This window comes from Falco punctatus (genome assembly GCF_963210335.1).
Source record: "Falco punctatus genome assembly, chromosome: 1".
In the NCBI taxonomy this organism is placed as follows: domain Eukaryota; kingdom Metazoa; phylum Chordata; class Aves; order Falconiformes; family Falconidae; genus Falco; species Falco punctatus.
Window position 1 is genome coordinate 82,996,046 of NC_137580.1, and position 15,652 is coordinate 83,011,697.

Consider the following 15,652-nt stretch of genomic DNA (forward strand, 5'->3'; position numbering starts at 1 on the left):
CAGAAAACCCCCACATTATTATCTACTTGTAAAATACTGTGCACAGTGTGCTATATTACAGTTGTGTGTCTAATGTAACTTTACTGTTGAACTTTTCATACCTACTTTCACAAAATGTAAGCTATTTATATACATACAGCTACATAGTCACCTTTTGTGTACCTGCATACATACTTTTTGTCAAAGCAGCAATAAACCTGAGACTTTTCTCTATTTTCTTATCTAAATTGGAAAAGCTGTATCAAAGGCTTGAGAACACCATTCTGGGATGAATCATGTATTTCTGCATGCTGAAATTGTCAATTACCTAGAAAACAGTCACTACTATCTCAAAAATCTCCTAAGCAACCCTGACTTTACGTATCTGAAAATGTAAACTGAGCTATTCTCAGAGGAAGCAAAACTGTAACTGTATATACTCATGTATGGGCTGCTATATTTCCTTTCAACAAAAAAAAGGCTTAAATACTTTGCTACAACAGTGGTTTTCCGCAATGCACACACAACATCTGAGGTGCCTGGGGCTACAGTGTGGGCAGAGGCAACCAGGTGGCTTTGACACCCTGCCAGCACCCCCGTTGCCCCTCCACACTGGAAGGTGCTCCCTGGCTGCCTGCAAAGCCCCAGATGTTCCCCTGCCAGCTGTCCAGCCACCTCATCCAGCCCCAGACCAACTGCAACCCTAACGCAAACACCAACCCCAGCTCCAGCATCATGCCTAAACACAACCACAGCCTGCCAAGAATCAATCCCAACGTACCAACGTACTCTAAAGGTAACCCTAACCACAAAAAAAGTCCTGGCCTGGCTAGTACCTGCTGCTGCCCTCCTGGCTGCCCACTCCCGCTGCTCCCACCCGCCCTGCTGTCTTGCCATCCCCCGCCCCGCCACCCCCCGGTTCCCACTCCCACCGCGACCACAAAACTGAGGTTTTGTTGCTGAGGTTCCAGAAGACCTGTGACCCTGAATAGGGCCCTGCAAAGCATCACCAGTATTTCCTTGCTGCCATTAAACCATACTTTTCAGTCACGCCAGCTTCAGCTGGTGGTCCAAGAGCCATTAAGCCTGCACTGCTTAAGAATATTATTAAAGAAGGTTGCATACACAGTAAAGAAAATACTAAATCCTATTTCTATCCCCTTATTCACCATGATATTCTTCCACCAGCCAGCTTGCTTCAAGTAGTAAACACCATATAAAAATAAACTAAGAGACACACTATACAACTTCGTAGCACAACTTTTACTGGACACATACCATTTCGTAATAGCAAAGCCTCGATTCGCAAGGGAACCTGGCTACCCAAGTACTGTTGAAACTTTCAGGAAACCAGAGTTTACGTATCGGATTGTCTTGGCGAGAAATGAAAAGCACTGCTCCTCTTTAGATCAGATACTTGTGCAGGATACAGCACAGAAAACTGCTGGGTTTACATATGTAAGTAGACTCTCCGTTGATCCAGATAAATATTTGACAGCCTCCCTGGTGAACAGCTGACACATAACACGTGTCACATAAGCAGATCAGAGGACTTTTCCACATCCTGCATTTCCTTTGAGACCTGTACAAAGATTCCAGAAACTCAGGAGAAAAGTATCTTTTACAGTACAGTAACATGCCTACAGTGCTCCAGCTTTGTTTAGCTAGCCAAGGTAAGCCCCTCCTCCTTCCTCTCAGCACAATTCCTTCTTCTTTGGTAGGTAACAATCTGGGAAATAACTGGAACTCTTTATTTCCTTTCCTCAAATTAAATGGGAGATGATCCAATGCTTCAACAGATTTTTAATATAACTTTTAATTAGGTCCTGAAGACAGACCTTTAGATTCAATTCTCCATCCCTTTGGATAATGCATCTTGGTTTGGAAAAGTGTATTTTAGGTCTGCTATTCATCTGACTAAAAGGTAGGTTGGACACTTTACTTTCCTGAGGAAGCTGGTGCCACCTCCATGAAAACATATTTAAGAAAGAGCTAAAACACCACTCAGGCAGAGGAGTGAGGAGGGGGGAAAAGAAGGAGGGGGGGGAAAGCGGGGTGGGGTGGGTGGGGTGCAGAGGAGTGAGAACCACTAGTGCAAGCACCAAGACGAGGTCCCCTCATGGAGGACCCACCCTATGCTGGAGGAGGTGGAGATGCTCTGAAAGAAGCACAGACTGTGGAAAACCTACACTGGATCAGGTTTATCCTGAAGGACTGCAGCCCATGGAATGGATTCACGCTGGAGAAATGGTCAAGTGACAAGAAAAACTGTTATGTCCTGACTAAGTCCTGCAACTCGCATCCCTCCTGTACCACTCAGGGGATAGGAGTCAAGAATGGAGTGAAGTTGACCTGAGAAAGGGGAGGGTGGGGGGAAGGCACTGTTTAAAATTTTATTTTTTGTTTCTCATTAACAAAATCTATTTTAATAGGCAATAAATTAAATTACTTTTCCCCAAGTCGAGTCTGGTTTGCCTGTGATGGTATCTGGTAAGCCATCTCCATGTCTTTGTGTTGACCCACAAACTTTTCCATCCTATTTTCTCTCCCCTCCTTTTGAGGCAGAGGAGTGAGAGAAGAGCTGGGTGAGAATCTGGTAGTCAGCCAAGGTAAACCAGCCACGCACTTTTAGATCTCTCTACATAATGCATGAGGCAAAGAAGGAAGGGGTACAGAGAGATGCTTGAGATCAAGCATGAACCAGAGTGCCTAAAAGCATTGAGCAGTTGGCAGTAACCATCCAGTATAGAAAAACACCTGCAGAAATTTTAACTTGAGATATCCTACAAATGGGGAAATTCAAATTGTAACTGATGAGCAACGGCAACTAGAGATCAAGGAATGACCTGGTCCTGGCAGTGGAAAAGTTTAACTGCAGAACCAGGTTAAAAAACAGAAACAGAATAGAAATGGAACGCCAGAGGTGGAATGACTCTATATAAAGGTGAACAAATTCCCTAACTGATAAAATAAGAAATGCTACAGTGTTGATTTGTAATGATATGACTGGTGCTGGCACAAGTGTGTATAAGGAATCAGCTCATGCCACATCTTTGCAGACTCCCTGTAGAACTGCTTATGGCAGTTGTGCTCTGCCCAATGGATTGTCCATTAAATCACTTCATACTTAAGCACAAATGCATATTTAATGCACCTCAAGGGGTACAAGAAAAATTCCCCAACACTTACTTGAAGCTATCAGGAGCACCTATCTTAAGCTAAGCTAAGCAACTCTCCTTTAAAATAAATGCATAAATTCAAATTTTGCAGAAGTTATGTCTCAACTGGTTTTGGAATCTAGCCCTAAATCCAATACGGATGGTGAATAGACAGACTAGTGCATGTCTGAATGGGGGATTTTTTTTACCCAAAGATTAAACTAAATATATGAACATTTACACTTCTTTCATTAACCTTACTGTACCAACACAAAGTACAGAAAGTAGTGGTAGGAAATCTGGTAATGCTTTGATTACTTTTCAAACAGTAGTAAGTGTAAAGGCTATGCCATAAGGAACCCTCTGCTTGTCTATAACTTGCACAACATTTCTCAGAGACAACTTCAAGAAACATTGCAAAATGAAAGCAGAATATGAAATGTGCACATGCTTTTACGTAGAAGAAAATTTCTTTGCTTAGTGTTAAGGCAAGAGTTACAATGAACAAGCTAAAGTTTTAAATTAAGAACTACTCAGAGTTACTTAAGCATTTTAATTAGTATTTTTACTGTGCATTTTCTCATTGAACTTTCTAAATGGTGAAACTCAGGTCATGCTTATCTTTCACTTCCAAAAACTAATCATCATATCCAATATCCAATATTTCAGGTCCATTTCTTAAGATTAACTAATTTTCATACATTTCTATTCAGTTTATAGGAACAAGGAATGAGTCTCTCTCAGACTTCAGAGATCTGCATCTGCTTATAATGATTTACCCATTCACGTGAGATTCCTGAAGTAGGTTTGCAGCCCAGTCGGCACAGACAAATTACTCTGCTTTCTAGCACAATGATAAGCAAGGCACTAGATTAGGATCCCAACAGTGGTTTTGCTCTGGAGGAGGAAGATACCACAGTGGTTTGTGAGGGAAAACAAGCATGGGAAAACAAAGAGATAAGGAGGCAAAAGGCTGACTGCATGTAAAGAGGTTGATGAGCACAATGCTTATCTAGCCATGCACCTGCACCTAATCAGCACAGGCTGTCCTGTCTGCTCCATTTCTAACCACCTTCCTGGATGAGAGACTACCTTTCTATGTGCATGTGTGTGTATGGAGGTCTGAAAATTGTTTCCATATGCATGTGTCTGTCTGTGCAGAAGGCAGCTGGGGAGAGCCAGGATCCATGGCCAGCCATTGGGTGCTCCAAGTGCACAAGCCCAACTACTGGTGGAATTCTATATGTATACTTTTCCTACTAAAGGGCCTGATCAGCCAGTGAGCGCTCAGTGTTTCTCTGAGTCTGTTGATCTGTATGGCCAGCTGTGTTTATATGTATGCATTGTATGTGTGTTTGTGTGAATACCTGATGGGGACACCTGTTCAGCCCCATCACTGGTTAGACCTGAGAACATGGAACTACAGTAGCCTCACAGCTTTGGGGTTACTAGATTCGGCAGCTCTTCGCAGAGGTAAGTCTCGAGTCCGAAAACTGCCCTTCTAGGCAGGTTTGGTTTGTTGGGGGGTGGGGTGTGTGTTCTAGTTTTAAAAGGCAGAAATTTAGTTATATTTGTCTACCAGGATTTAATCCCACACATGAAATCCTGCCATCCTGTATTTTAGTAAATAATATGATTTCTTTCACGGTGTAATCTGCTGTATTGATAAGGATATCTGTTGAAAAATCATTTCCAAACTCATAATTATCTTGTTTAAATTATCCTTTTCAAATTTACTAGTTTGTTTTTAAATCCAGTAAGCATTATATGCATACCTGATAACTTCGATGGTAAGTAAAAAAAAATATATCAGATTATAAACTCTTCTATGCTGTAGACTCAAAGAAGAGAAAAAAGCTCATTTCAAACTTTAAAAAGAATTGAACAGAAGGCATACGTACAGTTTGTTACTTGAGTTCATACAGAAAGAAGATCTGATCCATTAATATAAGTGAAAATACTTCAAATTGCTTTCCTAGCCTAGAAAAATTCTCTAGGATTACTAGCATGCTAAAAGTCAACATCAGGAAAGCTAAATGTTAAAGCAAAATGATTCCTCCAGCAGCTGTAGTGAAGACTCCTCTGTACTTCAGGGTCACAAACCTGTTCAATTCTCTAAAGCAGGTTTTATATAAGTGTAATTTCTCCAGCTTCTTGGACTAAATCCAAGGACATTAGGGAAAAATTCACACTACTGCAACTACATGTTATACGAAGAGTAGTAAGATTCACTCCACTTTACAGAAGAACTCAAAAGTTTACAGAAATTCTTATGAGTGACAGAAAACCATATCAATACATATCAAAAATCTATAGCCTTTATGTTCAATAGCCCAAATATTTTCCTAGAAAAGAAAGTCTGATGTATATAGTATCAATTTAATGGCATGAAATAAAATTTTCCAGCTATAAAATCTGTTGTTCATTACCAAATTGCATGTGGCTGTAAAAGGAGAGACAAAGAATTTGATATTAAATAAACATTTTTTGTAAAATAAGACTGCCTTGCTCATATGGCTGTTTTGAAATTAGATGCCCTATGTGTTTATCAAGCACATTAATATCCTCAAATCTATAGAATTTAATGTGCAGGTTTTGAAATATATCTATCCTGGATACAAAATGTGTCCTTATATGCCTTTTAATACTTACAGCATTGACATTTTCTGCATGAGCTTGTAATTGCTACATAAACAATCACCATCATTTCCAGACAAGCAAACAAAAGGTGAAATAGCTGTTCTTCCATTATTGCAACCCATTAAGTAAGATGCTAGTTCTGAGTCAGTGCATTCGTTATCTGAGAAGTCTAAACAGAAATGACATTAAATGTTAAGTGTAGCCATACTTACAGATGCTATTCTTCTCCAACCCATACAAAAAGCTTGTTCATACTACTGTTAGTTAAGCACTACCTCTAAAAATTTGAAATTACAGAGAAACACCTACAATCGTGAAGACTTGCTTTTTATTTAAAAAAGTTCAGCCATGTTCTTCAGCAAATTTTTTAATGATTGAATTTCTTTACACCCTGGTAAATCTTTCCACTTTGTATGTACAGAGACTCTGTTCTCATCCACTTGTAATTTTGGCTAAAATTAATATGACCTGAGATTTCACAAGCATGCTCTTTGCCTCAGGACAAATAGGTGTTTCTTTTAGCAATTACTGAGAATAATTTTAGGGGAAAACAGGACTATTTTTAGCTAGTATTATTTCTCTGTTTCTTTAGAAATCTCTGTTTTGAAAGGCTGTACCCACAACAGTTATGAACATTTCCTTAACTATTATATCAGTCTTTACAGCATGAAAGCATATTAACTTTGTTCATATATACTAGTTCACATTATACACTGCAGTGTAATGAGGTAATGGAATTTTACTGGAGGCTTTGGTATTGTTCATGTTTAGTAAAACAAATTAAAGGACACCACCTCACCACAAGCACCAGGACAGCCCAGCTCTGGAAATAAGGACTTTGTTTTTTAAAGCTGTTCATGAAGGATAGAAGTTATCCCTGGACACCCAAAACACTACTAGCATCCTATGCCCTTCAATACATCTTTAAAGCCCTCCCAGCATCCAGTTTCACAGGTAAGTCCTACAGCAAGACTGAATCCAGGGACACGTGGATCAATGGACAAGCAGCAAGAATCCTGATGGATTACAATGCAGCAGAAATACAGTTTTTGTTAAGTTCTTTGTAAAGTTCTACTAGGATTAGTAGCTGATAGCGCATGTGTTAAATTAGTGATTAGTTAAATTTTATTGTACCCAAATACTTGAAGGGTATAAGAGCCCTGTGTAAAACCATATCCAGTATGCCCCAGTTTGGCTGGACACCTCGTGCATGAGTAAATATTCACCCTTGTAATTCTGTACTTTGCTTCCTACCCTCTTTCTGTGGCCAACATAGGCCAGCTGTAAAATTTATGTAACACAATATATAGGGAAGAAAAAGTTAAGTTGGTTTTGGTGTTAGATTGTAGAAGAATGAAGCTGGGTTAATTAGCATTGATAACATACAGCTGTGGTTGGCTTCAGGGGTGGCGGGTTGGTTGATTTAGACAAGGTGCAGCTGTGGCTGGTTAAGTTAAGTGGTTGAGAGACAATGAAGAGAGAGCAGCCAAGGAAGATGCAAGAGGAGGGAGAACATATGCCTGAGATGAGGAGAAGATAGTGGAGGGACTAGCATGAAGAGTGTGCTGGTATGAGATGTTAAAAGACCTTGTTGCAGCTTGATAGTTTGGAGAGTGCTGTGACATTAGATGTGCATTTTAGGTCACAATGAAAGTTCACCAAGATCTAGGCTAAATTTTACCTATAAGTAAAATACAATTATACCAATTCAGTACAGATTATTTGTAACAGTTACTGAATTTTCTGATTACTCCTACATTACATATGCATTAAGTGCACAGACTAACCACACTGAATGTGCCTTACTCTTTCTTTCAATCTCATGATTATCACAGGAAAACTGTCAAAGGAATGCAAACACAGGAACGGCAGCAAAATGCTTATTGGTGTGGTGGGTGTGGGATGTAATAGGCAAACAGGTTTTCATTAGAGAAAGAACAATCATGGTAAAACAATGGGGGCACTGCAAGCCTGATACTATGTGAGATTATGTTTTCCCATACACCAACATACAGATGGTCCTCCCAATTTTCCTGCAATCCATACCACAGTTTGTTGAAGTAATACTGTATGTCTGCTTATAAAGCTAGAGTATTTACCAGCCAACTTCTAGAAGGGGCAGTCTGTATTCTTGTTTCATATCAGCCACTCTAGAATCAATCAATAGGAGCTAGCCAAAGTTCTCCTCTGTTTTGCTGTTTGTAGGCGTTTAACGTAGCAGCAAAATCTCCTGGAAAATTGTTATTACCGAAAGAAAAACACAGTTTACATTTATGTTTCTGAGCAGCTAGAAGAAAACATGAAATGTTATAATCACACTGTAATTTAATTTCATTACAACACAGCCACAACAATCAATCAGCACAAGAGGAGGAGCAGGGCAACTCACAGCTGGTGGCGAAGCTGGCAGAGTGGCACAGGCTGGGCAGTGTGGAGGCAGGCGAGCAGAGCAAGGTGGCAGCAGCAAAGGATCCCGCCAGTAGCCCAGTCATCATCAGGCAAAGCAGTAAACCAAAACTAACCCAGGAGCCCCACACAGTAACTCAGGAACAGGGCTAAGTCAAGCCAACTGCAATCAGACAGAGCTTAAATGGAGCTCCACAGTTGGGGGTGCATGGGGGAAGGCTCCAGGAGTGGCTAGCCAGGGCAGTTAATGCCAGTTACACTGAGGTACCTAACAGCACCCAAGCTTAGGCTGAATTACTTCTCAAGCAAGTTCCAATATCTATGTATTAACTTCCAAGTTCCAAGAATGGAAGCTGACATAAAGCTGACCCATGTACTTTGGATTTTGCAGACAATTTATCTTTTATTTTGTACTGTTTCAAGAACTTACACTTGAAGATAGGATTTGGTAGCTTCCTAAGCTTGCAATTCTAGCAAGAAAGTATTTTAGAAAAATGTACACCTTCTATGCTGTGTGTTTCTTATTAATCACATAGGAAAGACCTTACTGTTTGTTTCAGAAAGTTATCATATGCTTAATGAAAACAATGTTAGAACAGGATACCTTGGACTACTGTCCCTTTATCACTGGTGACCAAGTGCTGGGAGCTATCTTGTACTTCAGAGGTTGTGTTCAAGAAAGCAGAATGCAACACAGTGGATAGGTTCCTAATATTACTTTCCTGTGTACAAAACTGTTATCTTTCCAGATAAATATTTTTAAAAGGAAAAATCTCTTAGTACATCAGAAAAATTCTAAGTTGTGGTCCATATTTTGTGAAAGTTTGGCAAGGGCTTCCAGCTGTTGTGGAAATACTTAACTCTTTCAGAGAGGTAACATGCTTGCAAAGGACTCAGATACCTTCAAGTGATCATCAACTTACATGATTTACATCCGAGAATAAATTCTGAGTCAACAGTTATGAATACAGTTGCTGTCACACTGACAATCTTGGTATAATATAAAGCCAGATATTTCTTGTCAGATTTTCAACTATCATGTAGTCCACTTCCGTTTGCTTTCCTTTACTATAATTTTTAACACACTGTTACAACACAATGGTGGTATTACGATGGTGGTGTTAGAACCTACTGTCTAGCTGATAATGTGGAATTCCTGACCTGCAAAGGAAACACAACATTAAACTTAAGCTTATTTGATAAAGATGTCAAATAAAGCGCATGAGTGGGGCAGGGAGGGAAAGAAAGTGTTAATTAGTAAATATTTAATCTCTATTCACCATTCAGCATTTTTGATGCAAGAGAAGTACATGGGAAGTGAAGTAACTCGAAAATTTGGGGCCTGAACAGCACAACTCCATTATTTGCTTACAACAGGTAGTACAGACAATTACAGATAGTGCATCTCTGAACTTGACAGTTCCTGATTTTGCAATGTAAGTGTCTTTATCTGAGGTTTCGCTGCCAATATTGTTGTTGCTTTATTATTTTGAGAAAAACCAGTATCAACTATGCAGCAGCAAATATATATAGGAAAAATAGAAAAATTGTAAAAATTAATTATTTTATAGACATAACCTGTGGATAATCCAGACTGTCAAATTCTCAAATCCAGAATATGTAAGGCATTTGGAAATTTTCTTATAATTTGTTGTCTGCAGTAAACAGTACAGAATGAATCCTTCTCATTGTTTCAACAGCTATTCTTAGATCTTTCACACTTCTTCCTCGGGGCTGGGGGGGGAGGGGGGGGAGAACGTAAAAAAAAAGCCAGTTGTAATGATTGTCATATTCAATACTTTTGGTTTTAAGAATCTTTCCCCTAATGGAAGAAACTTTCAAAAATCAGGAACCAGTGATTCTCACAGAAGTCCCAGCATGTAAAGAAATTAACATATGCAACAGATGCACTTGGAAATGAAAATGCATGCATATTCTGTCTGCAAATGTGCAGCCTGCATTTCCCCCCGGTTTCCCCTATCATTCCAGTTCTATAAACCTCAGAGGCACCTGCTGATCTGGGTTAAAGTTACTGATGTCAGCCCCTCCCCCCCAACTCTTAACACCACTCCATTGCTAGGTGTTACTCTCCCAGTTATTCCACATTAACTGATTATCCGTAGGTCATCTAGATTTGAAACAAAACAAAAAGCTGCATTAACAAGCAAGTATCTACAAGAATGGAAATTATTAGCCCGAAAAGGGTCAAGCCAAAGCTTTTTATACTTTCCTTTCATTCCCATAGATCCTATCAGTGGGCTTATCAAAATGGCTTAAACTGACCATCATCAACAGTCCCAAACTGAATAGGTTGTGGGCCACCGCAAAATAGCAATGCATCACCTGATGCAGTACTAGGGCCCTTGGCTGACACTGGAGGGAGAGTATAAGGCAGAAAGAAGGCCATTACACCCAGTGAGTGCATACCTCACTCATGGACATTTTTACACTTTGTTGTTCATCATGTGGAGAATATATGCTAATCATCACTGCTATGAATTTAGTGGAAGCAGAAATTAACCAAGATATGTAAGCTTGACATAATAAGAACACCCTCAAAAAGCACTAGAAGGGTCTACTGTGTGCCTTAGCATGTTTAAAGCATTCCTTCCTCTTCTGTTACTCAGCTGACCCAACATAATCTGCAATACATGTATTGTAAAAACCTATTTCTTACAAAACTCAGATGTAATGCTTAGGAAACTCCTCAAATACAGAATACGCCTCTTCCACAAACTAACTTCCTAGAAGTGAACTGAGCTGCAAACAAAACTCTGCTGTTAGTATGAAAACACTTTGCCATTACAATAGGCAGATTTTATTAGGCTGTTCTCCAGTCTTCATACAGTTAATTCTTGCCATCCCCTCCAAAAAAAACACAAAAATACGTACACTTTTTGAAAGCCCACATTAATTCCCTTTATATAGGGATTGTTCTTTCTGCAGTTGAAAACAGACATTGAAACCAGACATTTCTGCAGTACATTTCACAGAATTATTTTGACAAGTTTCCATGAAATCTTTTAACTTATTTATTCCAGACCTAAAATTGTGCTAAATTTGGTTGTCAATACAATTTCCATCGTTTCCACTTGCCCACCCCCCCACCCCACCCCCCATCTTCACTGTTCATCCTTTTCTGGTTTCCTTCAATGATTTTTTTCTGCTTTTGAATTTTACTGATAAATCAAATTGCTTACAAAGTATTTGTGAAATTTTAGTCAACAAATGCTAAATGTCTTCCATAAATTCTGTGTTCACTGCTTGATAAATCTGATTTACATTTTGCATTTTCTCTCATAAAAACCAAAATCTTAGTCAATGCATATAACACCAGTGGTAATCCAGTGGTAATGAAACATACTTACATACAGTGAAGAAAATATGTCCAAGCACAAAGCGATATTAAGGCTTTGAGAACTCTTTAATCTTTGTTCTGAGTAAGGACATATACATACTTTATCATACATACAAGTTGGTTAATAAACAAACACACAAAACCGCAGTGATATCCAGCTGACTACCACACACATTCAGACTAAATGAAATGTTTTTTAATATTGTATTTTTGAAACAAATTTATTTATTTTCACTCTGTATCAGCTACTAGCCAAAATTATAATATTTAGAATAAACAACCTTTGTAAAAGAATAATATTCACCACTCATTTTCTAAGTAAACTAATAGTAATGATGTAAACTAATAATAATAATGATACCTAGAACATTGTTTCCTTTATATGCCTTTGCTATTCCTCTGCCCTGTCCCATTTTCTGTGTATGAACCAAGAAACAAACTAATTGTTGTACACACCTAAGCAGTGTGACTGACCCTGCTTTTAAAGAAAAGATGTGAGGGCTGCAAGTTCAATAAGGGACCAGTACTAATTCTTTATTATCACTGTGCACCACTAAACAAATGGCAGATTGAAGAGATTTATCCTGGGGTCTTGTTAACATTTTGAACTGTATTTTTGAGGAAATGCCTGTCTGAATGTATTAAGTAACAATCACTCAGATGCCAGTGTTGATGCAACATACAAGAATAACATTAAAGCTGCAAAGTCAAACATTCAGAAATCAGGTAATGACAAAATGAAGTCTGCCTTCAGATAGAAAATGAAATCACATTGGAACTTAGGACAGGAAGGGATAAACTAGGTTCATTTCCTTCTGTCTTGTTCTCTCACAAGTACTATGTCTTGTAAACCATATGCAGCATCTGTGAAAGCTTAGTAGTGAAGCAACGGCCTGTACAAATGTGCAGTCTGCTTTCAAAGCTCTTAGTTACATTTAGGAACTTGTGCAAGGACCGAAGTCCTTGTACATGAAAAGCATTAGTTCCCACTTGACTTAAAACTGACCAAAAATTAAGGTATTTGGTTAAAACCAACATTTTCCAAGTTACAAACTGTTACCTATTCACATAGAATGCTGGTAAAGTATCAGAACAACTATGTCTTACTCTAATAATAGGGAAATATTCTGTAACAAACTTATTTTTTTTTAATTAAAGTACCTTTCTCAAACCATATGAAAGTTTGATAATAACAGAAAAGAATTAGCTTCTTACCTTGATTTCTGAACTTTTTTTTGTTAAACTCATCGACTGTCAATATCTACTCTATTTCCTCTCTCCAAGAAAATGTATTTGAAAATTCTCTGCAGCCTTGATCCTCAAAAGATAATAATTTTTATTCACAGCTTTTAGATTATATTTTAGATTATATTTATCTTTTTAGATTATATTTAGCTGTGAGATTATAATTTCTATTTTGAAAACAAACTGCAAATGTCCTGATTGTCACCTTTCAGTTTATATATGCTTACTAGACAGAGGTGTTCTATTTCCATATACTACATCTTCTGGCTATCTAAAAAAAAACAAACAAAAACCAACAAAAACTTTTATAGGCTTTATTAAAAAACTGTATAAACTAAGTCAACGGAACTTTGAAATATGATTTATCTCTAAAACTAAATGATTCATTTATAATGGAATAATACATGTCAGTAGGATGTAAGCTCTTTAAACATAAAACATGTATTTGTAAATCAGAAGTACACAGAACACTTCATCATGGAAGAAAAAAAACATGGGTTTAGTTGTAAGCCATTAAAAATGTGCTATGGTAGAACACACCACTCCCAACTTGTAAACACAGGTGGTTGCAGTCTGACTTCTTTGTTTCACATCAGGAAGATGTGAGAAGAAGACAGAAAGGAAAAATTCCATTATATTTTTACATGACACAGCCTATCATCAAAAAAAGTAAGTTACTGTTACTTGTCCATATGATATTTGGTATGTCTGGAGTATTTCTGCCACCACCTTTTTCAGCACCTGTTTGTTGGCCAATCATAAAAAAGCAAAAGGCCTGAAGTCTCTACAACTCCATGGAAACTCTTTCCAAAAATACCCCCAAGCTCAGTGCCTCCCTGATAGAAGCTAGTGACTGACAAATCTCTCAGCAGTTCATTCTAAATAGCCAGCTGTGTTTAAACGTTTGTTTTTTTTTTTCAGTTTAGTCCTACTGAAGTTAACAGCGGAAGTAATCAGCTGTTCAACACTCCTCCTTCAGCATTCATTCCTCTTTCCAGAAGTATGGATGTCACATTCTTGTACATTTGTCTTTGTTTAGTACTATGACTTCTGGCAGCAACACACAGCTGTCTACCCTTATCTTGCACCAGACGTGTTTTTAGGTGGCAGGTTGAGCCTTCCTACAGACTGCAGGAATACATTGGGCACAATCAAAGGACAATTTGCGATAGCTGTTAAAAAGGTAATGTAAAGCTGTATTAAGATAAAAGGAATAAGAGAAGTAAATATTTATTTTCCTAGAGATTAGCATTTCACAGTTTGTGTTGAAAGAGGCACATTCCTTTTTCAAAGTTAATCCCCTTGTAAAGAAAGAGGCTTTAATCTGGTATTGAACTTCAGCACTGTCTGTGCTTGCTCAGACCAAACACCTTTCACATGCTAGGAAGGAATCCAAGTACATGACTAGCTGTCAATATAAACATGTAAAATATGCACTATAGGCTTGCAGCTAAAATTAATCTAATGAAGATCATTTTCCTTATGAAGAGGAAAGTCTAACAGCTGCATTGACAAAGGCTCCGTACATATAGCATAAAAAGATGCCATGTGATGCATGTGAAGCATTTTTCTCACTGCCCAGCCATGAGAGTATTATGATACGCATAACTGCAAATGGTTTTTATTTTAAAAAAACCCACACAACAGATATGTTTCATATATTTTTTTCACAACGGTATGCAGGTAACAGCTATTGTGAGTGGGACTGAAGCACATACTTAACCAGGAGTTCCGTACTATGCAGGACACAGAAAGACAGATAACTTTTCAGATATGGTACAGAGAGTTGTAAAAAGTGTAATTTACAAAATAAAAGAAATAATAAACCCACATGAATATGACTAACATTTACAGAACACAGGACAAAATTAACGTAGAGAAAAGTAACAGTTGAAGCAGTTAAATGAAACTAGACAAAATTGCAGCTAAGGTCTTGAATGTGGACTCCTGAAAAGAAAACTCTTAAGAACCCGACTAGTGTTACTTCTGCTTTGCACAGTTGGGACACTTAAATTAATTACCTAACGCTTACAGTTTGCTTTCCTTTTTTCAAACAGTATATGAGGTACCAGCCTGTTTAAGTTAGAATATTACTTTAGTGACACAGATTTTCCACTAGAGTGTTCTAGTTGTAATTTATTTCACTCCTTTCCTTAGAAAATTATATAGGGCTACACTGAGCTGGTACATCAAAAACAGTGCTTAGATTTCTTAGCATACAATTTAGAATTTTTACATGCTGGACAATCCAATCTCAATTATATTACCATGTGTTACACTACCAAATTTTATCCCTGCTTTCTCTACCCTTGTGAGATTGCATCAGTCCTCTCTTCTGTAACTTTCACTCCTTTCCCATGTTTCTTAATTCAACATGAAATGGATTTGGTTTTTGTGCTTTAACATCAGCTGTATAATAGGCTTGCTTAAATTCCTAAACATTTCTAAACGCTAAAACACGGAACGGCCTTTCTGCTTAAAACCACAGACGACTGTCAATTCCAGTTTGTTGACACCTCATTCCTTGTCCTTTAGTACTTTTACATAGCAAGTCTTAATGGAATCAGGCAGTGAAAAGGCTTTCTCTAGGCCTTCTGCACAGATGTGAGCCCAGCCTATATACATTTCTAAGGACTTTTATTATCAGTACCTGATTTACAGGAGGAATTTCAATGAAATATGGGCCTAACGCTGGCCCCTAGCCTAAAAGTTTGATGGCTTAAAAAATAATGAAAAAAGACAAATATGTCCTGTGGGCCCCTGCCACATCACGACACCCTCCCGGCCACCGCAGCCAGGCAGGGTGGCATTGTCTAAAGGCGGCTCCCCACAGGGCCTTCCCCATCACCCAGAGGGGCTGCCAGGC